This window comes from Leptonychotes weddellii, chromosome 11 (assembly GCF_054177405.1).
Source record: "Leptonychotes weddellii isolate Sample4059 chromosome 11, ASM5417740v2, whole genome shotgun sequence".
In the NCBI taxonomy this organism is placed as follows: domain Eukaryota; kingdom Metazoa; phylum Chordata; class Mammalia; order Carnivora; family Phocidae; genus Leptonychotes; species Leptonychotes weddellii.
In genome coordinates, this window is record NC_138379.1 from 61,966,798 (window position 1) to 61,982,425 (window position 15,628).

The 15,628-nt window shown below is 43.6% G+C and overlaps 1 protein-coding gene and 1 pseudogene across 1 annotated transcript in view; both read left to right on the forward strand.

Moving 5' to 3' along the window:
- Nucleotides 1-15,628, forward strand: part of FAT3 (FAT atypical cadherin 3) — a 503,865-nt gene that overhangs the window by 75,751 nt on the left and 412,486 nt on the right. The window lies entirely within an intron of this gene.
- Nucleotides 6,876-8,243, forward strand: LOC102749221 (NSFL1 cofactor p47 pseudogene; annotated as a pseudogene).

Here is a 15,628-nt window from a genome sequence, read left to right on the forward strand (position 1 = left end):
ATAAGGGTAGACATACATGACAGATATGTTCTGGATAGAGAGAATGGCCTCAGTCAAAGTGCAGAATTGGAGATGTACAGCATGGTGTTTAGATAATGTAGTGTCTTGAGTTCCCCTAGAAGCAGGAGACAAGGATTTTGAATGCAAGTTGTTTATTAGAGGGTGATCCTGGGAAACATTAAGAGGAGGGTAAGGAAGTGAGGTCAGGAAGGGAAGTAAGTCAGTAAAGGTTTTATTATGAAGCCAGTAACCCCTCTGGGCCATAACATTCAGCCCCGTGGAGGGAGCTCTGGGAAATAGTTTGCAATGACCTCAGATTTATCTCACCTGAGGGCCAAGGAACCCGGAACCCATGTCCACACCTCCCAGACCATCACTGGTTGAGAATGGCTTTCAGGGGCCCTGATGCTGGCCCTTCCAGCTTGCCCTGCACAGGCGGAGTGTGCTTCTGTGACTAGAATAAAAAACTCTCCGGCAGTGTGTGGTGTTCATAATTACAGCCTTCAGCATATAGAGAAGGAAGAGAATAGAATGTTGAAGTGCCTCCATTACATTAGTGGTCAGTGGTGGAGGTGTCCACTGACCAAACTAAGGGCAGAGAGAGACACAATAGAGTGCCATCGGTGTCTTGGGAGTCAATAGGAGGGAGAGTTTCAATAAGGAGAGAAAGTCAAAAGGAAAGTAATATTTTACCAAAGGTTAGTAATCGTTGGGCTTTCAAACTGCAAGCTGTCCAAATATGTGTTAACCTGAGTGGATAGTGGAATGGAATTGCTCTGTAAGTAGGTTCCAGCTCTGGCTTTGCTCCTATCTAGCCATGTGAGCCAACCCCTTCTGCCGTTCAGACAGGTGCCATCACCTTTGCGGGTGTCAGGCTCCTGTTGTGTCAAGGGAGGTGGTTATTTCCAATTTCTCCCAGTGCTAAGAGGCAATTTGTATAGATTCCAAGATGTGGTGTGACTCCTACCTCACTACTTGTCATTTATTAAGTTCCTAAGTGTATTGCATGTTAAACAGAGAAGTAATCTAATTTCACAGTTAAATAAAGACCTAATTTAAATTACTTTTGAAATGAAAATGTTCATAGAATAAATTTGCGGGGTCTAATAAATAAACTCTCAAGCATTCCTCCGCACCCCCACCCACCCTGCAATCATCTACTTTGTATCTTCTCTCTCTGTCTGCTCCTGGTTTTCCACCACATTTTGGACTCTAGAACTATTTTTATTTAATGTTGGTTTACTTTTATCTATGGCTGTTTTGGCAGCAGGAATTATATCCGTTTTCCTGACAGAGGGTTTTACGTGGAGCATGTGTTTGAAAGATTAATATAAGAAGTTGCTTCTGAAACAATTTAATCTTGCTTTCCATAGTAATGAAAAATGAATAATCAAAAGCAGTAAATTGTGTCTGGAAGATAATAAATACGTCTTAAAGCATTTTAACATTGACTGTGAATTGTGGCTGACCCCCACATCGGGAGGGGTGAATATGACCAATTGGGATTCCACAGTGGGTGCAGGCCTTTAATATCGGTCTTTAGCTGCTTGATTCATTTCATTGCTCCCCAAGAAGCCAGAGAATCTGCTCCCTGTCCCGCTGATTTAAAACTAGAAGTGGCATCTCATGCCAATTAGGGGCATCTGTGTTTAAACCACCATGAAACTGTCTCTTTCTGTCCCTTGACCATCACATAGACTCAAGTGGACCTGGGTTAGGATTTGAAATATAAATAGTAAAAACCAAATTAATTCTAGATCCAGACATCATTGGGCAGGGAAACTCTTCTGGATATATCTTATCCACAACCTCATCAGTTTCCGGGGTATGGATGCAAAACTTGACCAAACTCTAGAAAGATCCCTCAGAAGCTTACTTTATAACTTCCCACCTTCTGCAGCCACCTTCATGACCCAAGGGTTACTTTACAAATGAGATGTTTTGGAAGTTAGTGAGTGTACCTCTTTAATCAGGCATTCTATGAGGTATTGATATCCTGAAATAAATGATTGGCTTTTTTTTAGACACAAAACCTAGAAAACATATTTTCACATCTGTGGTATTCAGATTGCTATGTGTAATGCCACCCAAAATGGTAAATAAATAAGACAAATACATCTATACTCTCGCTGTCTTGAAGAAACTTAAGATTTGGCAAATACAGATAATGTACTTTACCAAGCAGCGGTCAGGCAGCGATGCATTGAGTTTCTGAAAAGCTGATGGCAAAGGGAAAGAGACCTGACTGTGGTCAAGCTTCCTTATTCTGTACATCCACCTGCATGTAATGTGCCTTAATATGTTTCTATCTGTCTGCTACCAGGTACCGGGGGTGGCCATATTTTCACACCACTGAACCAAAAACCAGGATGCATCCCCCTTCTCTGATGTTCATCAGGCACTTGTCCATGTCTCATGTAGTCAAAAGAAACTCAAGCTGCATCTTTAAAAATCCTGAGGTTCAGTTTTCCCTGGATGCTACCTTTTAGCTGAGATACTTGAACTAAGGTGCTCAACCCCACCAACCCTCAGCATCCTTTAAAATGGAGATGAGGGGTGCCTGGGTGGCTCAGTCATTGGGTGTCTGCCCTCGGCTCAGGTCATGATCCCGGGGTCCTGAGATTGAGCCCCACATTGGGCTCTCTGCTCAGCAGGGGGCCTGCTTCTCCCTCTCCCACTCCCCCTGCTTGTGTTCCTTCTCTTGCTGTGTCTCTCTCTGTCAAATGAATAAATAAAATCTTTAAAAAAAAAAAAAAATAAAATGGAGATGACACTTTCTTTTCTATTTTCAAAAAATATTTCTAGTCACAAATGAAAGAGTGTGATATATATAAACACCCTTTGAAAATTCTATAGCCATGTGCAAACACAATTAAGGGGCTGGCTCTCGATGGACCTGCCAGAAGTTGATTCCTCTCTTGTGTCCTTTTTTATTGTAATTGTAAACATTACTGTTTAAAAGGTTTAGGCAAGAAATATTTTCATGTCTTGTATGTTCGCACGAGTTTGTGTTTTCAAACCTAGAGATGTGATTCTGAAATCTCCTTCATCAGTGAGAGGCAAATCATGTGAGCAAACCAGTCTTTTGACAGAAGAGAGGTTCTTTCTAGTTTATGGTTTCTAAAAATAAGCTTTCCTAATTTGGCACAGCTGTTGGGAAGCAGAGCTGGGATGTCAGTAGCCGAAAGTCCCCAAGTGCATGCTGCATGCACAGTATGGTCAAATGTTTGCGGAGCTACTGAGAAAATCCCTGGCATATGTGTTTTGTTCTAACAACTTAACACAGCATGCTTTTTTTTATTTTGTTTTTATAGAAATGTTCAGGTTCTCCTGGAGTCCTTTGAACTGTTGCCAGTTTATGATTTAAGCCTTTGACTTGGCCCTGAGGACAGAAGTTGAAAACCAAAGATGAATAGCCATGTGGACTCTTACACATGAGAGTTGTCCAGTTAATATTTCAAGCCACCAAGGCCAGGCTAGCAGGAAGCATGTATTTTATTTTTGTTCTAAAACATTACATTTTGAGATATTTCCAGAAGGGCTTTTGTGAGAAATCAATCCATTGTATGTGGGCAGAGGGCTATCTCTCAATGAGCTCCTTACTTTTAATCCCTTGTTCCAGAGTGTCTTACTGATGTTGGTGGTATGAGAAGAAGAAGGAGCAGAAGATGAAAAAAGAGTTAGGAATTGTTTATTCTATTATATTTTATGAAGTGATTTTATGTGTTAGTATCTAATTTCCACATTTCTTCATAATACTTAAAACACCTCAGTGAGATCATTGATTTCATACATGAGGAAATGTAACTTCTTAAAAAAAAAAGATTTATTTTTATTTACTTTATTTAAGAGGGAGAGAGAGAGAGCAGGGGGAAGGGACAGAGAGAGAGGGAGAGAATCTCAAGCAGACTGGCTGCTGAGCTCAGAGCCTGATGCTGAGTTCAATCTCACAACCCTGAGATCATGACTTGAGCAGAAATCAAGAGTCGGACACTCAGGCGACTGAGCCACCCAGGCTCCCCACATAGCCTTTTTTAAAGACATAGTTTCCTATGCATCATATAATTTAAAACTTGAACTTCTGATTCGAAGTCTGACATTTTTTCTACCACACAGTTGATTCTTTATCTGCATTCATTGCTCTACATGTGAAATATGGAGCTTACACTGTGAGTTAATCTATTTGCAAAAAAGCTTGAACCAGTGTCCTGTACAGTGTGGGTGCTATATTGAAATTTGATAAATAAATGAAATAACATTTTTGTCATGAGAAGAAAGAATGAAACATAGCTAATTGTTAATGTCCATCTCAAACATAGGGGGAAAATGTCCTCCAAGGTCCCAAGAAGAAAAATACTTTAATGTGTTAATGAATATTATTGGAAAAAACAACGCAAAATATAGTTTGTGTTATTGCTTAGAATCACACTGATTTTAAGAATGGATGATGCAGGGCGCCTGGGTGGCTCAGTTGGTTAAGCGACTGCCTTTGGCTCAGGTCATGATCCTGGAGTCCCGGGATCGAGTCCTGCATCGGGCTCCCTGCTCAGCGGGGAGTCTGCTTCTCCCTCTGACCCTCCCCCCTCTCATGCTCTCTCTATCTCATTCTCTCTCTCAAGTAAATAAAATCTTTAAAAAAAAAAAAAAGAATGGATGATGCAGTTTTACAGAGCAGGTCGGAGAAGACTGCTCCGTATATCTCACTATGACATCTGTCAATGAACAAGCCCTTTCCCTTCTCAAAGACACATTGACAAGAAATTGGCAGAAACTACATAATTGAAATGTAATGACTGCACCCTTTCAATGGCTTCTCTCTTAGAAGGAAAAGGTTCTACCACTCTGATGGCACACAATATAATTTCAAAAGTCACAACCTGTTATGGGCTGAATTCTGCTCCCCCAACCCCATTCATATGTTGAAGTCCTAACCTCTAGTATCTCAGAATATAACTGTATTGAGAGATAGGGTCTTCAAAGCTAATTAAATTAAAACGGGGCCATTGAGATGGTCCCTAGTACAAACTGAATGGTGTCTTTATAAAAAGGGGAAATTTAGACTCAGATGCACATAAAGGAAAGACAGTGTGAAGATGGCCAACTACAACTGAGGGAGAAAGGCTTCAGAAGAAACCAGCTGTGCTGACATCTTGATCTTGGACTTCCCAGCTTCCAGAACTGTGAGAAAAGAAAATGTATTGTGGAAGCCAGTCTGTGCTACTTTGTTGTAGCAGCTCTAGCAAACTGGTACACTGTTTTGAGTCAGTGCTACTTTGTTGTAGCAGCTCTAGTAAACTGATACACTGTTTTGAGTCAGTGGCTCTCACCGTGTGGCTGCATTTTAGAATTACTTTCCTCTTTTCAACAATATCCATGCTCAGGACACCATCCCAGAGTGGTGGGGTCAGAATTACTGGGGACGGGGCCTGGATGGCTGTGTTTTTCAAAACTTTGCAGGAGATTCTAGTAAAATTTAAGTTGAGGACCTTTCAGGGAGGGAAAACAAATCTTTCATCTGCTGTCTGGGTGGCTGAAGCTCCTTAATCAGAGTAAAGGAAGACATCCCGCATGGGTCAGTAATGATCCAACCTGGCTGATCCTTAGAATCATCTGAGTATCTTTTTAAAATTTCACAGAAATTCTTTTTTTTTTTTTAAGATTTCATTTATTTGAGAGGGCGCAAGAGAGAAAAGGCACAAGCAGGGGGAGGGGCAGAGGGAGAGGGAGAAGCAGGGAGCGGGAGGTGGGGCTTAATCCCCAAACCCTGAGATCATGACCTGAGCTGAAGACAGACACTTAACTGACTGAGCCACCCAGGCACCCCAAAATTTCATAGAAATTCTGATCCATAAGTATGATTCGTAAGTTGGATCTCTGGGACAGGGGACAGGAATGTTTAAGTCTATCTGTGATTCTGATGATACTTCAGGTTGAGAATGGCCTCACATTTGTTTTTATGCATCCATGGGTGCAGTATGTGCGTGTGTATGTACATATTATCTTCAACAAGGAAAATTACCTGTAATGCCACCAACTAGGAGCTCGTTCATACTTCTGGTCTGTGATTGTTTCCTCAGGTCTTTTTCCTTCAGTAGACATTTCAAGATGAGAGTGTTAAGGATACTGGGAATGACTTTCACAGTTAGAGGTGGAATTTCACTGTTCAGTGTTTTGTAGTAATGACCCAAGGTTAATCAGTATTTTCTCTTTTTAAAACCTGCTGTTAGGGCAAAAGGTCTGATGCTAACAAATTATGGGGTTCACAATTGAAGTGTAAATTGAACTTCTAATTCATTTGTTTGCTACCCATTCCTCCTTATGAATACACTAATCAGCCTCTTGCGGGAATTCACTTGTGTAGCCATATATACACAAGACATTTCATTGACCTGAAGTCACTGATCTCCAGCCCAACAAGTTAAGATCAGGTTAGAAGAAAAAAAAAACACGAAAAGTCAATGTTAAAATAATAACTGACATGTGTCAGGAATAATACTAAGTGCTTATATTCATAATTTTAAAACATCCCCGTGAGATGTGCTGCTATCTAGGCTTTACAGATGGGGAAAGTGAAGCCAGGTCATAGGTGTTGGGTAGCTCTCCCAGCGTCCCTGGGCCAGGAAGTGGCAGAATCATTTTGACTCCAGAGCCCATGCACTTAATAAGTTATTCTTCCATACTGACCCTGACCTTACCTGGCGACTCCTCCCTGAGCCCTTTTCTAAAATTTTTTTAATACTCTTTCAGACCTAATTCTAGCAAGCTTGATTTTTAGGTTTCCTAACCAATATCAGGTTAGAACAAGCTTCCCGATCAAAATGCCAAAGCCAGAAATGATATTAGATATTAGACAGAAATAGATGTTTGTAGAGGCGGCTCACAGGGCGAAGATGGCAGCGGAGCGACAGGACGCGGTGAGGGAGTTCATGGCAGTGACTGGGGGCGAGGAGGACCGGGCCCACTTCTTCCTCGAGTCGGCCGGCTGGGACCTGCAGATCGCCCTAGCGAGCTTTTATGAGGATGGAGGGGACGAAGACATTGTGACCATTTCGCAGGCAACCCCCAGTTCAGTGTCCAGACGCACAGCCCCCAGCGATAATAGGGTGACATCCTTCAGAGACTTCATTCATGACCAAGATGAGGAGGAAGAGGAGGAAGAGGGCCAGAGGTTTTATGCCGGGGGCTCATAGAGAAGTGGACAGCATATTGTCAGCCCTCCCAGGAAGAAAAGTCCCAACGAGATGGTGGATGATCTCTTTAAAGGTGCCAAGGAACATGGAGCTGTAGCTGTGGAGCGAGTGACCAAGAGCCCTGGAGAAGCCAGTAAACCAAGACCGTTTGCAGGGGGTGGCTATCACCTTGGGGCAGCACCGGAAGAAGAGTCTGCCTACGTGGCAGGAGAAAGGAGGCGGCATTCCGGCCAGGATGTTCATGTAGTGTTGAAGCTCTGGAAGAGTGGGTTCAGCCTGGACAATGGTGAACTCAGAAGCTACCAAGACCCATCCAATGCCCAGTTTCTGGAGTCGATTCGCAGAGGGGAGGTGCCAGCCGAACTACGGAGGTTAGCTCACGGTGGGCAGGTGAATTTGGACATGGAAGACCATCGGGATGAGGATTTTGTGAAACCCAAGGGAGCCTTCAAAGCCTTCACTGGAGAGGGTCAGAAACTGGGCAGCACGGCCCCCCAGGTGTTGAATACCAGCTCTCCAGTGCAGCAGGTGGAAAACGAAGCCAAAGCCAGCTCTTCCGTCTCAATTGACAAGTCCCAGCCCACCACAAACATCCAGATTTGGCTCGCCGATGGCGGGAGGCTGGTGCAGTTCAACCACAGCCACAGGATCAGCGACATCCGACTCTTCATCGTGGACGCCCGGCCGGCCATGGCTGCCACCAGCTTTGTCCTCATGACTACCTTCCCGAACAAAGAGCTGGCTGACGAGAGTTAGACCCTGAAGGAAGCCAACCTGCTCAACGCCGTCATCGTGCAGCGATTAACATAACCGCCCACCTGGCCGGCAGCCTCATCTCCCTCCTGCATCTCCCATGGCCAGCTGCCCCATGGGGACCACCCCTCCCGCCCCCTCCCGCACACCCAGCAGTCCAGTGCCACGTCTCCTCCGTAGCTCTGGGTTCTTAGATCTTGGTTGGACATTTGTTTTCTCCTTAGTTGCATTTCCTGGGGTTTTGTGACGATCAATGGACTTTAAAGAAAAAAATAAAAATAACCAAAAAAAAAAAAAAAAGAAATAGATGTTTGTAGGGTAATTGGTCCCTTTTCACAGTTCTCTTGTTTTCACTTACAAAAAAGTAATACACTATGATTTCCCTGACTATAATGGGTTTTGTAATAATCTTCTCATGTATAACATTATAAAAGATAGCTACATGTCCATCGACAGTATTCATAATCTCATCCCGACACAAAAGCTATTTTTCTTTTGCCTCCTATCTTCTCGTCTTCGACCTCCTGGCATTTTTGTATCATTGCAGATTAGCATATATACTTCTCCTATTTAGTTTTTTACATAGTTCCAAGTAGTTCTAGGTAGTTATCAAAGTAAATATCTGCACATGGTCCCTTGAACTGATAGATCTGGATTTACAGTCTCATGCCTTGGCACCGTCCATGCTTTCTGTCTCTTTTTTTTTTTTTTTTAAAGATTTTTTATTTATTTATTTGACAGAGAGAGACACAGCGAGAGAGGGAACACAAGCAGGGGGAGTGGGAGAGGGAGAAGCAGGCTTCCCACAGAGCAGGGAGCCCGATGCGGGACTCGATCCCAGGACCCTGGGATCATGACCTGAGCCGAAGGCAGACGCTTAACGACTGAGCCACCCAGGTGCCCCATGCTTTCTGTCTCTTAAAGTCACCTAGATTGCAAGCCTTCCGAAGTGGATTACCCTTACTCTAAAATTCTTCTCTCAATCTGCAGAGCTTGTCATACTGAAAAACAAATTTGTTTTAATGCTCTATGTGTATATGAATATACAACTATAGGCAGTGGTTTCAAGCATGTATTTCAGAATTACGCAGATTTGGACTAATATCCTTGCTCCTCTACTGTTCACTCCCCGAGTCACTACAGGGGAAGCTACTTAACCTTTTTGAGTCCCAGTTTTCTTTTCTCCAAAGTGGGGACAAGAATACCTACTTGGGGGCGCCTGGGTGGCTCAGTTGGTTAAGCGACTGCCTTCGGCTCAGGTCATGATCCTGGAGTCCCGGGATCGAGTCCCGCGTCGGGCTCCCTGCTCAGCGGGGAGTCTGCTTCTCCCTCTGACCCTCCTCCCTCTCATGCTCTCTGTCTCTCATTGTCTCTCTCGCAAATAAATAAAATCTTAAAAAAAAAAAAAAAAAAGAATACCTACTTGGAGGAAGAGATTAGATGGCAAAGTAAAGGTGGTGCCAGCCCGACCCACTAAATACCCAGGAACAGCTCAGCAGCGTTGTAATGCAAGTTTGATTCACCGCAATCTAAAATACAGTCATCGTATGAAGCAAGGTAACACATGTATGTGAGAGTCTTACAATGAGTCTGGTCCTACTTGGAAAGTGACCGAAGCACTCTTCTTTCGGTGAATCTGGGTGAGGTTTCCCTGTGTATGTTACCCGAACAAGTGTCTTCGTGTCAGTGTGTCCATCTACTGCCATGAGCCAGGACCACTAGTCAGGGATGTGGAAATGTTTCTGGAGGAAAAGTGGAAAGAAAAGAACCAGAATGGCTTCTTTCATCCAAGGCTAATCCCGTGAGCATCGGAGGGGAGGATATGCAGGCCTACCTAGAGTAGTTTTACGTTTGCTGACGGGTGGATACGTTATAAAATCTTGCAGACACAGTGACTGGAAGGCGGGATTCAGAAATAGGTTCACATCAACTTGAAGCTGTAGAAGTTCATTCTAGAGTTGGGGGGAGGGCTTGTGGAAGGGGGTCCAACGAAGGCATTCTGGGACCACATGGCCCGGGTTCGACTCCTGGGTCAGCCCCTTAGTTGTATGACCTTGGACAAGTCCGTTTGCTTTCCTGCGGCCAATTCCTTTAAATGTAAAGTGGGGATAAAAATAGCCCTTACCTTCTAGGGTTGTTGTGAAGATTAAGTAAATTAATTTACGAAACTGCTTAGGACAATATATGGCAAAAAAAAAAAAAGCATTCAGGAAATGTTAGCTGTTATCATCTACCTACCTTCAGAGAAGGCTGAACGGTCACTTTTGCTGTTGCCAAGATTTTTTCTTTTCCTCTCTTTTTCTTTTTTTTCATGATTGCACCTGGATTTATGTGCATTTTTATTTAAGAGGTTTCTGATTTTCCAGGGGCAGATAAATGTATGACATTATGAATGATAAGTCCTGAGCCTGTTCTGTTATTAAATTACAGTTGTGGGCACAGTTACTTTATATATTAGGAATTGTTTATCATCCTTACCGATCTTTAAGAGGCAAAATCTGTACTCTGATAGGCCTGGGTAGCAAGGAACACGTTTGTAGGCAGGATAAAAATTTAAACAGTCCCCACACTTCTGAGATTAGAATACCAACTAGTTCTTAGCAAAGGTATTTGCTCCGGATTCCAATTGCATTTCTTGTGCTCTGTGATGAATTCATCTAACCACAGCTGGAGTTTGGGGCAGGTCTGTCCCTCCACCTTCATTAATTTCTTGTCCTTGCTGCCTGCTGAAAGTGCGTTGGCAGAACACGACTGTGCTTTCACGCTTCCTTTCTCTCTGCTCTTTTGCATTCAGAGTCCCAGGGATTCGACTTGTCACTAAGCCCAGTGTAGAGCCACTGATCTCTGAATTCTGCTAAGTTTTTCATGCTGTTACTCCAGAATGTACTACAAGGCTCACAGACGTTGCTACCCAGGCAGTTCCCAGGGGCAGCGTGGAGTTGCTCAGGAGCCAGCCTCTGTCTCGAATCTGGAGATGTGTGTGGCTGGCTGGCACACTGGCACTGGGCCCACTCAGGTCACCTGTTCAGCGAGGAGTACAAGATTCTATTCGGCCAACATGTACTGGGATTTTTACACTGGGTGGGACTTAATGCTAGGCAGCTTCACATGCCTCCTCGTTTATCCTTGCAACATCCTGGTCCCTATTTTGCAGATTGTTGAGGCTGCCTGAGGGAGACCCACCGTCTCAGCCTGAGTTTTGAACAATCTAAGAAAGAAAGCAAAAGAGCAAACATGGAGGCCAAAACATCAGCTTCATTGTGAAGAAGGGAAGTTGGCAGGTGTAAGACAGTGTCAGAGCCAAATGAGCTTGCAAAGGTTGAATCCCAAATTAGGCAGATGTACACACCAGTTACAACATCAGTGGGAGCCTCCTCACCTGCTCCCCAGACCCCAGCTGTATCTGAACTCTGGGTCGGGCCGTCAAAATGGGCTTCCCTGTGGGCAGCTTATTCCCAAGAGGAAGAAGTATGGAGCTGAATGGAGCTTGCCTAGTTATTCTCCCCATATGTACTAAGCCAGTAAATCACCCCTCCTGGAGCTGAATGGAATGAGTCAAGTGTTGGAGAGAGGCCAGGAGTTTGTTTACGGAAAATATGTCTTTATGAAAACCAGTGTGGAGGAAAGTTCAGATGAGGAAACGGGAGCACAGAGAAACCCAGTAACTTGCAAAAATCTTCAACAGCTCCATAGCAGTGGAGCTGAAATTTGAATATCGTTTTTGCACTCACTCTTCCACAGTAGACTGAGTGAGAGCTTTTCTCCAAATGAAAAATTAGAATGTTGACCGAAGAAAGAGCCGTGAAAGGTCATTTATCTTCTAGAATCCAAAACAAGATTTTACATAAACTATCCAAGAATGATAGGCAGGTTTTTTCTCCCCTAGTTTTGCTAAAACCTCTGTACTTTTGTTAACTCTCTGTTGAAAGTTCTAGTGGCCTTGTCTTTCACGATATGGGTCACTTTCTTCTCATGAAGATATCCTGGCCACTGGACTTCTTCCTCCTAAAACTGACTCTGACCTGGTGGGACACCAGAGTCCGTGTCCTGATAAACTTGCTTTCAGACCACTGACTTTGGAAACCAGCTTCCTTCCCCATGCTAGGGGCTGCGAGAACTCTCTGCATAATTCCTACCCGCCCTGATGTACTCAGCATTGGTGGGCCAGCTGAGGGCCTGCTAACCTTCTTGAGGGCTTGGGTTTGTTTGTTTGTTTGTTTGTTTGTTTGTTTGTGGGGATTTTTGTTTTTTGTTTTTGTTCATGGGTTTTTTTGTGTTTTTTGTTTGTTTTGTTTTTTTGCGAGAGAGAGAGGGTGTGCATGTGCATGGGGCGGGGGTGGAGGGAGAGAGAGAATCTTAAGCAGACTCCATACCCAGTGTGGAGCCCGACGTGGGGCCCCATCTCATGACCCTGAGATCATGACCTGAGCCGAAATCAAGAGTTGGATGCTTAACTGACTGAGCCACCCAGGTGTCCCTTGAGGCCTTGTTTTTAAAACAAACTCCTTCTTCAAAGTGTTTAATATTTAAAAATTTTAACTGCATTTTTAAACTTTTGGAATTGGATGGCTCAATGGCATTTTCTTTAAGGACAGCTTACATAGCTTTCTGCAGGCTTGGAACCCTGCTCTCAAATTGTATTCATAGTCAGAGTTTGGCTTCCTTGTGGCTGTGTGTGCGTTTGGGAGAGTGTGTGTGTGTATGGAGGGATTTATGGGTGCAGTCCTGCTAGGCGACTTCCTGGACGATCGTTCTGAATGAGCTACGTAGAGGTCCTGAAGGAGACATACTGTCACAGCCTCTGGTTCCCATACAGGCTTTATGAACCATACACGGCTGGAAATAATTAGCAACTGCAAGATTTGGAAAGTAAGGAGGAAAGAGGTAAATCTTGTACCCAGAGTCAGACACGGGAATTTGGAGTGGTGTCTTCTTCCTGTGAATCAGACGTTGTATTCCAGAAGCCATGAGATCCCGAACTCTACTTACCTCTTAGGTGATGATTTTAGGAACCAAAAATATCCTTTGCCTTTGTGGTTCTGATAAACTGATAATACACGTTTTATAGGTTAATTACTTGAAATATTTTTTTTTTTTTAAAGATTATATTTATTTATTTGAGAGAGAGAGAATGAGACAGAGAGAGAGAGCATGAGATGGGGGAGGATGAGGGAGAAGCAGACTTCCTGCTGAGCAGGGAGCCCGATGCGGGACTCGATCCCGGGACTCCAGGATCATGACCTGAGCCGAAGGCAGTCGCTTAACCAACTGAGCCACCCAGGCGCCCTAATTACTTGAAATATTTATCAACGAGATAGGTTTACATTGTTTAGAAACGGGTCCTTCAGTATGGCCCATTTTAGTTGTAATATCGAAAATCCTCTAAACTTGGGCTTCCTCAAGAAGCCAAGAAGTTTTAAAATAGAATCCCAATCCCTGCTGGTCAGTATCTTGAAATTTACCCTGCAAATAGTTTTCTCAGCAATTGTAGAACAGCTTTTATTTAAAATTCTGCTGAGTACTTTGTTTCTTACTTTTTCTCTTTCCTGTCCTCATGGGTGAAACCCCAGTGGATAAGCGGGAAGGTTTAAGTCAGCACTGGCCTGTCAGGAAGAAGCTGCAGCTTGAGGGACTCAGAAAAGAGAGTTGCCCCCCTAATGTGGTGAAGAAGTGTTTCCTATTTATGGCCAGGTTCATTGTCCCGGTCACTCTGGGGGAGCTTGTCCTAAGCCATTTAATTCGGGTTGGGAGGCTGGTGAACGTTCAGCACAGCGTCTTGGATAAGGTTGTAACCAGTCTTCCATAACACGTCCTGCCTCTGATTCCCTTGAGCTAGCGTTATTCTCTGGACTGTCAAACTAGCACCTTTGGATATGTCTGTGACCTTGAAAATTAGAATAATTAAGTTTCCTCTGGCACAGAGGGACTTGATATGCATAATTAACAGCAACCTGCAGTCCCTGGAGACCAAATTTATGAACGACATTAAAGGAGGAAGAAGCAAACCTTTTTGAATGAGGGGAAGTGAACATTAGTTATGTTAGCACGGCAGTATTTGGATGTTACTCACATGCACGTAGATGTTTCTCTGAAATTTAGTAATGCATTTTCCCTTTGTTTTTCTTGGTAGCACACATCATATGAAAGAGGGAAAGTGAATAATTGGCAACCGAATTAAAGAACGGAGGCAGGATCTGAAGAACTATAGGGGAGAAAAAAAGTTAGTTGCAGGCTACATTAACTTTTTTGCAACAAAAACAATTTTTAGACCATGGTCATTGTGTATTTGCCTTTTATGTTCCTCACCTGGGACCGTGCCTAGCAGGAACTGGTGACAAGTACATGCCTAAGAAGTGTGCAACAAATATTTTTGAGTGTATCTTTTTTTTTAAGATTTTTTTATTTATTAGAGAAAGAGTGAGTGAGAGAAAGAGCACGAGGCGCGGGGTGGGGGGCAGAGGGAGAGGGAGAAGCAGACTCCCCATGGAGCAGGGAGCCTGAGGTGGGACTCGATCCCAGCACCCTGAGATCATGACCTAAGCTGAAGGCAGATGCTTAACCGACTGAGCCACCCAGGCGCCCCCATTGAGTGTATCTCTTTTTAAATACGTTTTTAAGCAACTCTGATTTTTTTTTAGCACTATTTTCTCTAAAATTTTCTTAAATTATACATAGATAGGTAAACTGACATATAGGGAGAGAGACAGAGGGAGAGAGGCAGGAAGGGAGGGAGGAAGGGCAGGAGAGAAAGAGGTAGGACAACCTATTCTTTTAACCTATTGGTGGCTCTGAGTATGAGTGTTTGCTTTCAGCCAATGGGAGTTAAAAGATCAGACGGTAGCTACACTCGCAGCCAATGGACATTAGCATTCCATCTATAAAGTCTGTCTGCTGATGAGCCCTTGTAATGATGTGTTCTTCTGCTGGATTCATTCTATTCTTTATTTCATGTTGGAACTAATGCCAAAATGTATGCAAGTGACAGTGCCTGACTGTTCATGAAGATAAAGAATATCCATCTGACATGAGAAACCTGGGTTTTATAGTGACCTCAGACACCTGCAAGTAAGTGATCCAGGCATGCAGTAGTAGGACCGACAGACAATTAGAGATTACTAGAAGTCTTTTGCCATTATGAAAAGCATCATAAACACCTTTGCCACTGAGGAGGGTTTGAACAGTAACTTAGGAGTGGTAGCTGGGAAAGAATATGGCAGAGAAGAGATTTTCTAGAAAGCATGGAAGGATTGCTCAAGTACTGTGATGGGAACACATAACCACAGGGACAGTGCTCTAATGACCTTGTATACCGTGATTCAGCCAGTGCTAAAGGGAACAAGTACGTATTAATTTTTTGGTAGAAATGATGAAAAGGAGGGCAGGAGGATTAACTGTCTGTAAATATCCATCATGGCAACCTAAATCGATAATCCCTATTTTTTTTATTCTTATGTTAATCCCCATACATTACATCATTTGTTTTAGATGAACTGTTCCATGATTCATTGTTTGTGCATAACACCTAGTGCTCCATGCAGAATGTGCCCTCCTCAATACCCACCACCAGGTTAACCCATCCTCCCACCCCCCTCCCCTCTAGAACCCTCAGTTTGTTTTTCAGAGTCCATCGTCTCTCATGGTTCGTCTACCCCTCCGATTTCCCCCGCTTCATTCTTCCCCTCCCG